This window comes from Maniola hyperantus, chromosome 9, assembly GCF_902806685.2.
Source record: "Maniola hyperantus chromosome 9, iAphHyp1.2, whole genome shotgun sequence".
Taxonomy (NCBI): Eukaryota; Metazoa; Arthropoda; class Insecta; order Lepidoptera; family Nymphalidae; genus Maniola; species Maniola hyperantus.
Window position 1 is genome coordinate 6,775,038 of NC_048544.1, and position 13,242 is coordinate 6,788,279.

Sequence of the window (13,242 nt, forward strand, 5' to 3'; positions counted from 1 at the left end):
TCAAACCTTGGGTTATTAAAATCTATTCATTATCCCGACCCGTTCTGTAAAATTTGGTATAGGCCTTAAATTATTATTTAGTGTTGAAATCGCCATACACGAGTATCGCAGTTCTGCGATAAATCACTGTTTTGAGGTCAATGAAAATCGTGCCTTCATAATAATTGTTGTATATGCACACGTCCTAAACATTCCAAGGTTCGAAGTTCCAAGCTATAAGCGTTTACTTGTACACAGCCTTGGATACGACTTAATGGTCCATACAGACTCTGAGACCAAATTAGGGTAATGGCCGTTTTTGAGATAAGTTAAATTGTCGAAAAACTCGCGTTCGACAATAATTACAGGCCACTCGCTAAAGATCATAAGTACTCAACAATTCGAAAATTGCCCGCAATTTAGATGCATCTTTATCGTTTTGACGTTTTGTAGGTTTTTTACTGAAATTCTTTTACGAGATGAATTTTTATAGGCTTTTTACGCCCGCTGTAATGACACATGACAAATCGGCAGAAGAAGCGCAATGGGTCCACCCTTATCTTAAGTACCCTGTACGGTCAAACCATGTTTGTCAAATTATTTGATAGTCTGCGGACGTTTTTGTCAAACAAACTATGTGTTTGACAAATTTGATTGACGGCGTGTTTGTCAAACATGTTTGTTGACTGGCTGCGTTTGTCAAACAAACGCGCCATTATATTACGCGCGGAGTAGGTATACGTACCCTTCCTTTAACATCTAGTTCAAAAGTTTACGGATCGAAGACTAAAATTTTCTATTTATCTACGCATGGCATACTTATACTATATAGCATGCTCGCGACTTCGTTCTTAGGAACTTTCAAATCCTTTCTTAGCGGATATCAAACATCATACTATAGCTATATGCATGCCAAATTTCAGCCCGATCAGTCCAGTAGTTAAGCTGTGATAGAACAGTTAGTCAGTCAGTCAGCTTTCCTTTTTTATATTTAGACTAAGCTGTTAGTCATGATAACTGTATCGTAACATAGTATTAATTGGCCTTTGATCGGTGGTTGTGACGTCGTTTTTAATTTTGTTAATCTAGGTTGATACTCGATATCAATACGCATATAGTAGGATTAAGGGCCCATATCCTATCTATCCTATATATAAAGCGGTGATAACCTAGTGGTTAAGGCGTCTGCTTCTATTCGGGAGGTCGGGGTTCAATCCGGGCACGCACCTCTAACCTTTCGGAGTTACAATTACCTATTTAAAAACTAGTTGCGACTTCACCCGCGTGGATTTAGGTTTTTTTCTAAGTCTTATGGGAATACTTCAATTTTCCGGAATAAAAAAGCTTATGTCCGTCCCCGGGATCTAAGCTAACACTGTACCAAATTTCGTCAAAATCGGTTGAACGGTTGGGCTGCCAAAACCTAGCGCAGACACACAGACAGACAGAAAGACACACTTTTGCATTTATAATATAAGTATGGATTATACTGTCTAAATATATAAAGGAAAAGGTGACTGACTGACTGACTGATCTATCAACGCACAGCTCAAACTACTGGACGGATCGGGCTAAAATTTGGCATGCAGGTAGCTATTATGACGTAGACATCCGCTAAGAAAGGATTTCTGAAAATTCGACCCTTAAGGGGGAATAGGGGTTTGAAATTTGTGTAGTCTACGCGGACGAAGGCGCGAGCATAAGCTAGTCTAAGCAATAAATCATGAGATAATTTATCCGTATAAAGTACGATCATGTTTGCATAAGCTGTGATAGCCTAGTGGTTAGGACGTCCGCCTTCTATCGGAGGTCGGGGGTTCGATCCCGGATACGCACCTCTAACTTTCGGAGTTATGTGCGTTTTAATTAATTAAATATCATTTGCTTTAACGGTGAAGGAAAACATCGTGAGGAAACCTGCATGCCTGAGAGTTCTCCATAATGTTCTCAAAGGTGTGTGAAGTTTACCAATCCGCACATGGCCAGCGTGGTAGACTATGGCCAAATCCCTTCTCACTCTGAGAGGAGACCTGCGCTCAGTAGTGAGCCGGTGATGGGTGATCATGATGATGTGATAATGATGTTTGCATGCAAGCAAAGTCACTGTATCAGTAAAGTACTTAGTTGAAAATGCAAATCATTCTTCACAACGGATGTACACGACCGAGATACTCTATTTTTAGCAAATTATACGCTCAAGAGTTTTTATTACCTCAAAATACATTTGCATAGTGATTTACTGCAAATCGTCTGCACCTCCTCGGCCTTGCCAAAATAATTAAATGTATAAGTCCCGCAAATTGCTATTGCGCTGGAACCATATCTCATTAACATCAAAATGACGTCATTTTGACGTCATTTGACGTATATTTAAGTAAAAATATAACATCAGCTCGAAACTTCAGTCTAGTGCTGAAGTCACTAAAATGGCGGCCACGCGCATTAGCATTTAAGAAATCACGTTCCATAGAACTGATTTAACTCAACCTATGAAATATGGAATATAAAGTTATTATTATAATACATACTTGGTTAATAGAAAACCGAGCAATGAATTTGATCCTTGACACGTTATGACGATACAAATTAGCTGGCAAGGTCGCGAGGCTTAAATTAGTAGGCATGGATTTTTATGGTAAGTTTTTTATACCTACTCAGTATACTTATACGACGGCCATCGCCTCTACGACAGGCATGACCTGCCCACTGCCACTTCAGCAGTCAGCTTGCTAATAGTTGGGCTATGTCAGTGACCTTGGTTCTCCTGCGGATCTCCTCATTTCGAATCTTATCCTTCAGGGAAACTCCTAACTGTCCATAGCTCGCTGAGCGACTTTGAATTTGTGAACAAGACCGATGAAACTTATTCTTACTTGAATATCTTATTAACATTTCAGTAACATCACATTTTATTTATTTAAAACACGTATTAATAATCATTTCGTCAATAGTAATTTCATTTTCAAAGTCTGCATTGATTTGTAAAACGCTCGTGTATTTTTTCATCTCCCAGCGAATGGACGCCCTAATTGTGATAATCGTATGCAAGCCCTCGACGTTTCGAGAACCCTCCTCTCGAGCATCTTATTAAGCACCCCCAATCCCTTCATTATTGCGAATAAAAATGCGAAGCTACAATGAAATTATCATGCAGTACCCGTAGTATAGAGATTTACGTCTCACCAAACGTTGCTAGAATTCGAGAGTCGAAACACAATAACATCAAAGTAAAATGGACCTAAAGAGCCTTGAATTGAAGTAAAAATTCAATGCCACTGATTTAATTTCGCAATGTTTCTGGCTATAGATGTGTAGACAAACTTGAGCTTTAAAACAAGGCAGTTAAGATCCAGTTTACTATAACGCAAGTGTTTCGATCTCGAATTCTAGCAACGTTTGGTGAGACGTAAAATCTTATACTACGGGTACAGATAATAATTAGCGTATATCGTATAAATTGTCATTTTATTGTGTGATAAAATATCATGAGCAGAGTAATACAGTACGCAGAATAATGTACTACATTGTACATCGGTACAATGTAATGTACATTGTACCTACATCGGCTTTTAGACTGACATTTCGACTTTGTAGAGCGATGTCCCTGTCACCATACCTATATGACGTTTGTCGGTCTCAACGACAGAGACGGTGCTCTACAAATTTACGCTATTCCTGCTTGATTGGGTTACAGGGTACCACCAATACAGGAGATGCTAAGAATGAAGTAGGTATAGTACGCGACAAGTTGAGATGGTAATCGGGAGGGAACGCCCCGCACAACCGCACACAGGTTTTGCCCAGCAAACTCACGAACATGACATAGCAAGCTTATTAAGCCGGAAACAAACTATGGGGCGCGTTGTTAAATAAAGCTTGAAAAAATTGTCGGACGCGGCTGACGGACGCGACTGATAGGTGTGCACAGTCAATAGGGACGCGATGGGGAGTATCTCTCCGACGTCCGAGCGCTAAGTTACGTCCGCGACTTACTTCCGATAGTTTGCACAGTTCAGTGTACTATGTTTATCCACGTACCTATAAGGCACGGCTGTCAGCCGCGTCCGTCAGCCGCGACAGATAATCTATTTCAGGCTTTATGCTCATAATTAAGATTTACAAAAGCAAAAGGTCTAAAATAGACGTTATTAACACCTCTCTGTGCTCAGTTTCCTCCCATCCGACGAAGGAAGAGATTGAACTTTTTTACTTTTTTCCAAATTTCATTATTCCAATGAATTATGATCGCGATATACCGCGCTTATTATGAATGCCCATATTTTATCAGAATCGTTTAACTTGATTTATATCTATACACTTTGTTATGCCTGGAAAGGATTTTGGGTGAAAAGATGATTCTTAAATTTTTTAAGGTTTCGCAACTTATTATACACGTTATTTCTTTTATACCAGTAACTTATAATATTATGTATGACTAGAGTTTGCTTTAAATATTTGATGGGCTACTAGATTTTATACAACTTCCACCTTTTTTCATTATTTTATCAATTTCATTGATCATAACCCGTGGATTCAGATTTCAAAAATGCATTGGGAAAACACATATACCTATTGGAAACAGACAGGGAAACCGTCGCCAGGCACCGTTAATTGTTAATAATTTATTAAACTTTAAAAGTCTCTGGCAAAGGGTTGCACCAATGTGTCTGGCAATGCATGACGTGATTTCTAATATACTGTAGAAAATATAAAAATTATAGACTTTATATAATGATTTTATGTGTAAATAAAATAGAATTGTGCACTAATAACTTTTAATCAATTTAAATAATTATTACAACTTAACAACTTGTATATGCCAACGTAAGCGTCCAGAGATCACACTTGAAAGGTAGAAGGCATTGAGCCATAGGCACAGTGCTATAACAATGAGTACGGGTAACATTAGTAAGAGGCTTCAAATTTTACATCTAACACTCCCACTAAATTTAAGCCTTAAACAACAAAATAAACTGTAACAAAAATTAAACAACAGAATGACACATTTAAAATTTTAAGTATTAAGTGTTACCAAGCCAATCTTTTCTCTTAACAATCTAAACTTGTCTCTACTCAAAGCTTTAGTAAAGATATCAGCGTACCTACTGATTACTACTGCAAACATACTTTAATTCAATTACTTTATCATATTACTTTTCTTTTACAAAATGATACTTAATATCGATGTGTTTGCATCTTTTATGAAGATTAGCATTTCTTATAACACTTACAGCACTCTGATTATCTAAATTTAGGCACAATGTCTGTTGTTTATATTCACCAATATCACTTAATAACTGTTCAAATGGCTTCTTTGGTAGCTGCACAGGCTGCCATGAATTCAGCCTCTGTTGTCGATAGAGCTACAGTTTGCTGACGTTGGCTGGACCAAGTTACTGCTGCTCCGTTCTTTATGAATACATAGCCCGTGATTGAGCATCTGGTGTCAACATCATTGGCATAGTCTGCATCTCAGTAACCCAGTATTTCTTGCATTTCTCTATTTGCATTCCGACAAAATTACTAACTGAGCTTGTTTTTATTTCAAAAATTGTTTGCAAGTCACTGATAAGCTGATTTAATACAGACTTATTCGTAGAAAACAATAGGCCGTCATCCACATATAAACATAAATAGCATTTTGTTCCATTTACATTGCCCATATAAACACATTGGTCGGCTTTGCTATTGACAAGCCCACATGTTACTTTTGCAGGTTAGACCTACTGGTGGAGACATAAATATATTCTCTTCTAATTCTCCATAGAGAAAAGCAGTTTTAACATCCAATTGAATAATTTCTAGATTATATTCAACAGCTAAAGACAATAATAAACGGATTGAGTCATACCTGACTGTCGGAGCAAAAGTTTCCTTGTAATCTATACCTTCAGTTTGTGCATAACCTTTGGCACAAAGTCGTGACTTGAAGTGTGGACCCATTGGCTCCTCTTTGATTCAGAAGACCCATTTACATCCAATTACCTTGGTGTCTGATGGTTTTTCTACCAATGTCCAGGTTTCGTTCTTCTCATGAGCCTCAAGTTCTTCACTGATAGATTTTCTCCATTTATCTGCATCGCTTGAACTCAATGCATCACTATTATGTTTCAGGAGCTGTACAGAATAAAACATCTTCACTGTAGCACAGGTAAGTATTCTCTGGTTTCCTGGTACTTATTTTATTTCTAGGTCTCAATGTAATGTGTGAAACCAGCGGAGACTCTATACTAGACTCACTACTTTCATCAGGTAAGTACTCGCTTTCCGATTTATTTTCAGTAACTGTGTCTTGCGAGCTGTCCGAGGGATCCTCTTCACTATCACAAGAATCACTCTTCTGGTAAGTTTCTGTTGCATTCAACTCCACGGGCACATAATTTATTTTGACAGTAGATTCTAGGAAAGTAGCATCTCTACTTTTAATCACGGTCTTGGAGTTGGGTACAATAAACCTGTAACCTTTGGTATTATCACAATATCCAATGAAAATCATCTTCTGAGCTTTAGAATCCCATTTCTTTAGTTTTTCTTTAGGTAAGTGAACCATAGCTTTACATCCAAACGTTTTCAGTATTTTGATCCGATGATTTAACTGGTTTTCTACTTGATTTCTGAATTCCTTTACTTTTTCTACAACTTGTGTTTTATTTCATTTAAATTGACAAAAATCTTCTTAGATTACATCCAAAAATGTTAAGAAATATTTACTACCACCCAGTGATTTGGTTTCCATAGGACCACAGACATCTGAGTGTATGATAGTCATGTTTGCTTTCCTTCCTTGCATGTTGCACATGCAAAACTAACTTTCTTTTCTGATAAGCAAACACCTACTGTATTTTCTTTCGTCTTTTCCAGACTATTTAAGTTCAAATGACTCATTAAATGGTGCCACAGGTAAGTATCTTGCTCGTCAACTTCAGACATGCATGCATAGCCCTTAGGGGTATTCAGCCGGTGCATGTTGTTGATTAAGCTGGCTGTTGCCACTCTCTTATTTTGGCTATTCAAAATAACACAGTCCTTATTATTAAATATTACTTGGCCACCATAATTATTTGACTTACTGATAGTAAATTTGTAGCAGGTTCCGGCACATACAAGACATCTTTAAATAAAATTTTGTTTCCTTCACCTTTGTCATTGCTAACCTCTAAGCATATTTCTCCTGAACTCATAACAGGTAAGATTTTTCTTTCATTTTTTTTCAGACTATTTAAGTTCAAATGACCCATCCGTTGGTGCCACAGGTAATTATCTTGCTTGTCAACGTCAGACATGCATGCATAGCCCTTAGGGGTATTCAGCCGGTGCATGTTGTTGATTAAGCTGGCCGTTGCCACTCTCTTATTTTAGTTATTCAAAATAACACTCGGAAATAATAAAATAGCAAATTACAAAATGTTACTTGGCCACATGAATAATTAAATGGTGCCACAGGTAAGTGTCTTGCTTGTCAACGTCAGACATGCATGCATAGCCCTTAGGGGTATTCAGCCGGTGCATGTTGTTGATTAAGCTGGCAGTTGCCACTTTCTTATTTTAGTTATTCAAAATAACACACAGAAATAATAAAATAGCAAATTACAAAATGTTACTTGGCCACCATTGTGATTTGACTTACTGATAGTAAATTTGTATGAAATTTCGGCACATAAAAGACATCTAAGACTAAAACTTTGTCATTGCTTACCTCTAAGCACCTCTGACATCTTGCAAAAGTTTAGACTTTACTGAGTCTGCCGATATTTGCATACCTGAGCTCTCATTTGCTATCATCATAGGCTTATAGTATTCAGGCAGACCGGAGAGTAGCGATGTTCCCAACCACTCATTATCCACTTTTAAGCCTATATTTCTTAGCTTATGAGCTGTCGTGATGATCTTGCTTACGTATTCCTTTACATTTTGGCATCGGTCAAGTGTCGTAGTGCACAAGTCACGCAGCAGACCTACTCGGCGTGTCAGCCCGGAGTCGTCAATGGCACGTGATAATTTATCCCAGACCTCTTTGGCTGTCTTCGCTACTTGAATGTGTACGTTATCAATTGTATCAACCAATGTGAGTGGATTAGCCGAAGACATTTTTGTGAAAACTTATAATAAAAGTTGTGGGGGCGTGGCACACGTTGACGCGAGGTTATGTTCCCGACAATGTTCACTTTGATTCTACTATCCAGGGCTTTCTGGGCCCATAACCTAATGATTTTATGTGTAAATAAAATAGAATTGTGCACTAATAACTTTTAATCAATTTAAATAATTATTACAACTTAACAACTTGTATATGCCAACGTAAGCGTCCAGAGATCACACTTGAAAGGTAGAAGGCATTGAGCCATAGGCACAGTGCTATAACAATGAGTACGGGTAACATTAGTAAGAGGCTTCAAATTTTACATCTAACAAGGTAACTTTATATTTATATCTACTAGTTATATCAGATGCTATAGTAAAATCTTAATAACCTACCATTATGTTGTGTTTGGTAGGTTTTTGTATGCTTACTTAGATTTTAGACTCAATCTATCCAATTTTATTTTTATTAAATTAAAAAAAAAAAAAATAGATTATATGAAACCCAAAAACCATTCACAAGAAATTTCGTAGACAGGTTAGAGGAATTTACAAGGTGTCAACAAGATTAAAAAATATATACTTGTATGTCCACACGCACGAATAAAAATTAATATCATATAATAAATGGACGAAAATTAATAAGTAGGTTATTAAGTATTTATGTATTTAATCTAATCTATTACCCATAAATATTATATATCCAAAAACTCCGAACTCAAAGAAATAAAGTTATTAAACACTAAAATATTATAATATGCTACGAGTGCTACGAGAGTGCTACGAAGTAAGGAAAGGGATTAGAAAAATATTAGCGTCGAAATATATTTAATAATGTCGTGGCTTTACTGTCTCCGCACTGCATACCATCATTTAGTACGAATGCAGTATTGTTACGGATATTGACCCTAGTGGAGTGGTGGAGCGGCGAACAAAACACCTCTCACCCCGTCAATGCCAATCTATACAAGACTAGATAATATTTAGATGTATAGATAAAGTTGGGAAAGGTCCTTTGTTTTTAAAATACGAATTTTTTCGAAAGCTTATAAAACTATTAGCAGATGGCCGTAACTTCGTCCGTGTGGATTTAGGTTCTCAAAATCTCGTGGGAACTTTTTGATTATCTGGGGCAAAAAGTAGATTATGTCACTTCTCCAGGGTCTTTAATTAGATCCATGCGGAAAATCACGTCGATCCGCTACTCCGTTGCGAAGTGATTAAAGGACAAACTAACAAACAAACACATTTTTGCATTTATAATCATCATCATCATCATAGACAACCGATAGACTTCCACTGAAGTCAGAAAGAAACCGACTATCCCAAATGGCGGGAAATTGATGTCATAAAATAATTTGAAATAACTTGCAAAGTGGTTGGCCAGATTATTTTGAAAAAAAATATATTATATTAAAAATCATAGTAGATTTTTTTTCAAAATAATATTCAAAATGCTTCTTGGTTTTTAACAGTGGCCCTACCGCGGTTGTTTGACAGCTACAATGTCACGATCGCAATCATCTCTGATTGGTTAATGCTCGCTCACTATTGGCCACAATGCATTGTTGCAACAAGAATCGCACAAATTCAGCCAATCAGAACAATTGAGATTGTAATAATGATTGATGCAGGTTTTAGACAATCGCCCTGCGGGTGTTTCATTTAGACAGGATGTTAGTCCGGTTTGTCGAGCCCAACGCAGGATTCCCACAAAAGGGTTTTAGACATGTTATAAAAAATGCTCAAGAGTGAAGGGCAAAAATGTAGGCCTTATGTGTACTCCTTATAATATTCATACATTTATATCTACTCCTGAAGGTTACATTTCATACGAACTTCTCCGTACAAACATACCTATTAAATTATTCTATTGCTTTTTGTTCTAGATCTAAAATTGAGCCAATTATTATCGATTTATCCCTTCATTATTTATGCCCGTTAATAATAATAAAAATAGATAGAATAAATAAAATTATATTTAGTTTGAAAGTTTACTCTTGAAATAATATCTAAGATTAGGCCAAATTTTGAGGCAGCTTTGCGTTAAATGTAAAAAATAATAATAAGCGTAAACCGTACTTTTGACATAACAATAATAATTGACACAGAGCAAATATGGCGATTGAGTTCTCAAATTCTATGCATTAAGTAGTTTAGCGTTTAAACTACCGTGAGTGATTTCCATTATAAATACTATCTGTCCCGGCTTTACTCACGTGTGTAGTCGACGTTAGCCCGACTAGTTTCGAACCCATACGGGGTCCTTTTTCAAGGGAGTCCGTCCGCGCACGCGCCGCGGTTTTGACTGCGGGACGCACGTGGGCTAACGTCGACTACACACGTGAGTAAAGCCGGGACAGATAGCATTATAGTTTTGTTGAAAAATATGAATTAGTTTTCAAAATGATAAGTTGATTTACGTTATTTAAACATACTCCATCCCACTTTTCAGTAAGCATGTTGATTGTACAGCATGCGCTCACGCTCGACTTGAAGCGACCATGAGAGCACTCTTAAAACGAAATGAGTTAAAATATTATATACTTAGTTGGAATGTCAGCTACTGTTAACATTTTTACAAAAAAGCTGGTTTCAATAGTCTTGGAATAAAACCGTTTTCGCATGATATATAGCACAATCATGCCCGGCAATCAAAAAGCATAAAAAAAACTTATCCAGAATCCATTGGGAAAAAACCAACTCTATTATTTTTTACCGCCAAGGTCTTTGTACACATGACTACGCTTATTGGTTTTTTCCCTCCACTGGAGCAAAGGGTGCGCGTCATTCAGCTAGAAGTAATTTATTTATTTTTATGCTTTTTAAAAACTTAAGGCTTCAATCAGCGCATTACAGAAAAAGGCCTTTAAGTATCATACAATGAATGGAAGCTAAGAGATAGTAAGTTTAAGAATTTTCAGCTGTTTTGGCAATTATTATCTACTAAAAATAATGCTTAAAAATGTATTGACCTTTTGCATTGACTTTAGCAACCACTATTTTGTTTAGACAAAAAGATTATTAATTTCAAGATATTTGAGTCAATTTGCATGATTAGGACCACAGAAGAGATTAATAAGGTGCCTTATTTAAATTGCCCTAATACCTTGGTAAATAATAACAATATTCAGTGATTAGGATCAAGACTAATGAAGGCAAAGCCACCCGCTGCAACCTGCAGGCACGGAATAGAGTGGTTACAGGTGCCGAGTACTTTCTGGCATGACTATCAAAAGCTTGATATAACATCATATTTACAAGAAAAAGATATGATATGGGACTACGTCAGATTCTTAAAGGGTTTTTAACTTAGTTATTTTAGTCCACTTTTAGGGTTCCGTACCTCAAAAGGAAAAAAGGCTCCCTTATAGGATCACTTCGTTGTCAGTCTGTCTGTCTGTCGTGTCTGTCAAGAAACCTATGAGGTAGGTACTTCCCGTTGACCTAGAATAATGAAATTTGACAGGTAGGTAGGTCTTATAGCACACATAAGGGGAAAAATCCGAAAACCGTGAATTGGTGGTTACACTACAAAAAAAATTAAATGTGTTCATAAAAAAATAATTAGTATTTTCAACTTTCAAAGTAAGATTAGTTTACTATACTAAGTAGGGTATCATATGAAAGGGCTTTACCTGTACATTCTTAAATAGATTTTTATTTATCGTGCCGAAATGTCGAAAAAAGTATGGAACCTTCGGTGCGCGAGTGTGATTCGCACTCGGTCGGTTTTGTTTATTGATAAGGCAGTTTAACAAGTAATTTTGGGCAAATGATATCGTGTCTCCGTTTAGCTACGAGTGTATATACCTTTATTACATAAGGTACAAGTTAGACTTTGGAACTAAATTTACGGTTTTGTTTTAAACGTGTGTTTTAATGCTATAAATTAGGTAACGTCATGGACATTAAACCCTTTTAGGCTTGTCCTGTTTCCGTAAACATTATTTTAAATAGGCAACTTTAATTTATTATGATATTTGTTTATTTTTTATTAGCTTATGCCCGCGACTTCGTCCGCGTGGACTACACAAATTTTAAACCACTATATATATAGATATATATTATATAATATATAGATTAGTGTTAATTGCAAAATTTCGCAAAACTGACAGACTTTCATACAAACTTCAAATCCCTATTTTACCCCTTTAGGGGTTGAATTTTGCAAAATCCTTTCTTAGCGGACGCCTACGTCATAATAGCTATCTGCATGCCGAATTTCAGCGCGATCCGTCCAGTAGTTTGAGCTGTGCGTTGATAGAACAGTCAGTCAGTCAGTCAATCAGTCAGTCAGTCAGTCACCTTCTCCTTTTATATATATAGATTACAAGTTGTAATCATAATTATTTAAACCATTAATACCAATTTACTACCCATAATTAACGATTTCTATAGACTGCTCCGCTGCTGCTGCTATATTACTCCGTCAATTATGAACCGATTTTGATGATTCTTTTTTTGTTTTGTAGGACATACTTCCGAGGTGGTCCCATTTTAATTTGGTAAAGATCTGATGAATATCTTCGGAGATGGAGAACGGAACTCCTCAATTATTAATAAGAGTAAATTGCTCGCGATCAGTGTAATAGCTTTGTAAACAGTAGGGTTTTAACCAGGCATAGTATATTTTTAACCGACTTGAAAAAAGGAGGAGGTTCTCAATTCAAATGTATGTCTTTTTGTATGTTTGTATATTTTTTGGAGTCTGTGCCAATGTGGAGTCGCAAAACACTATGAAGAGTAGATAGACGGTTTGTGCGGCTAATTGGCACCGGCTCCAAAAAATATTACTATAGAACTACAATAACTCTTGTATACATAATATACGGGTAATAAATTAATTTTTTTTTTTTAGTGTTGGTGGTTATTGAAGTCGGTTTTTCTATATGTAACCTTTAACTTAGCCATGATTCCGCCATTGTTGTTGTGCGACATCCATGCGACACCGAATGATCTTTTCTATACGCACAAGTCATTGTTGTACTTCCTACTATTGTCATTTGTTCCGGTGCTTAGAATACCTACTGATAATACCTAATTACCTAATTTGTTACTTTATATGCCATTTTTATTTTAATTAAAAACTAGCTTTACTCCACGACTACTTTGCGTGGATTTAAAAATTCTGTGTCCTTTGGCAACTCTTTGACAACTGTGCGTTCCATAGATCAGTCAGTC

General features: G+C 36.5%; 1 protein-coding gene across 1 annotated transcript in view; it reads right to left on the bottom strand.

Annotated features, from left to right (window-relative positions):
* Window positions 1-13,242, bottom strand: part of LOC117984976 (hexuronate transporter) — a 50,249-nt gene that overhangs the window by 36,137 nt on the left and 870 nt on the right. The gene's annotated exons all lie outside the window — the stretch shown is intronic.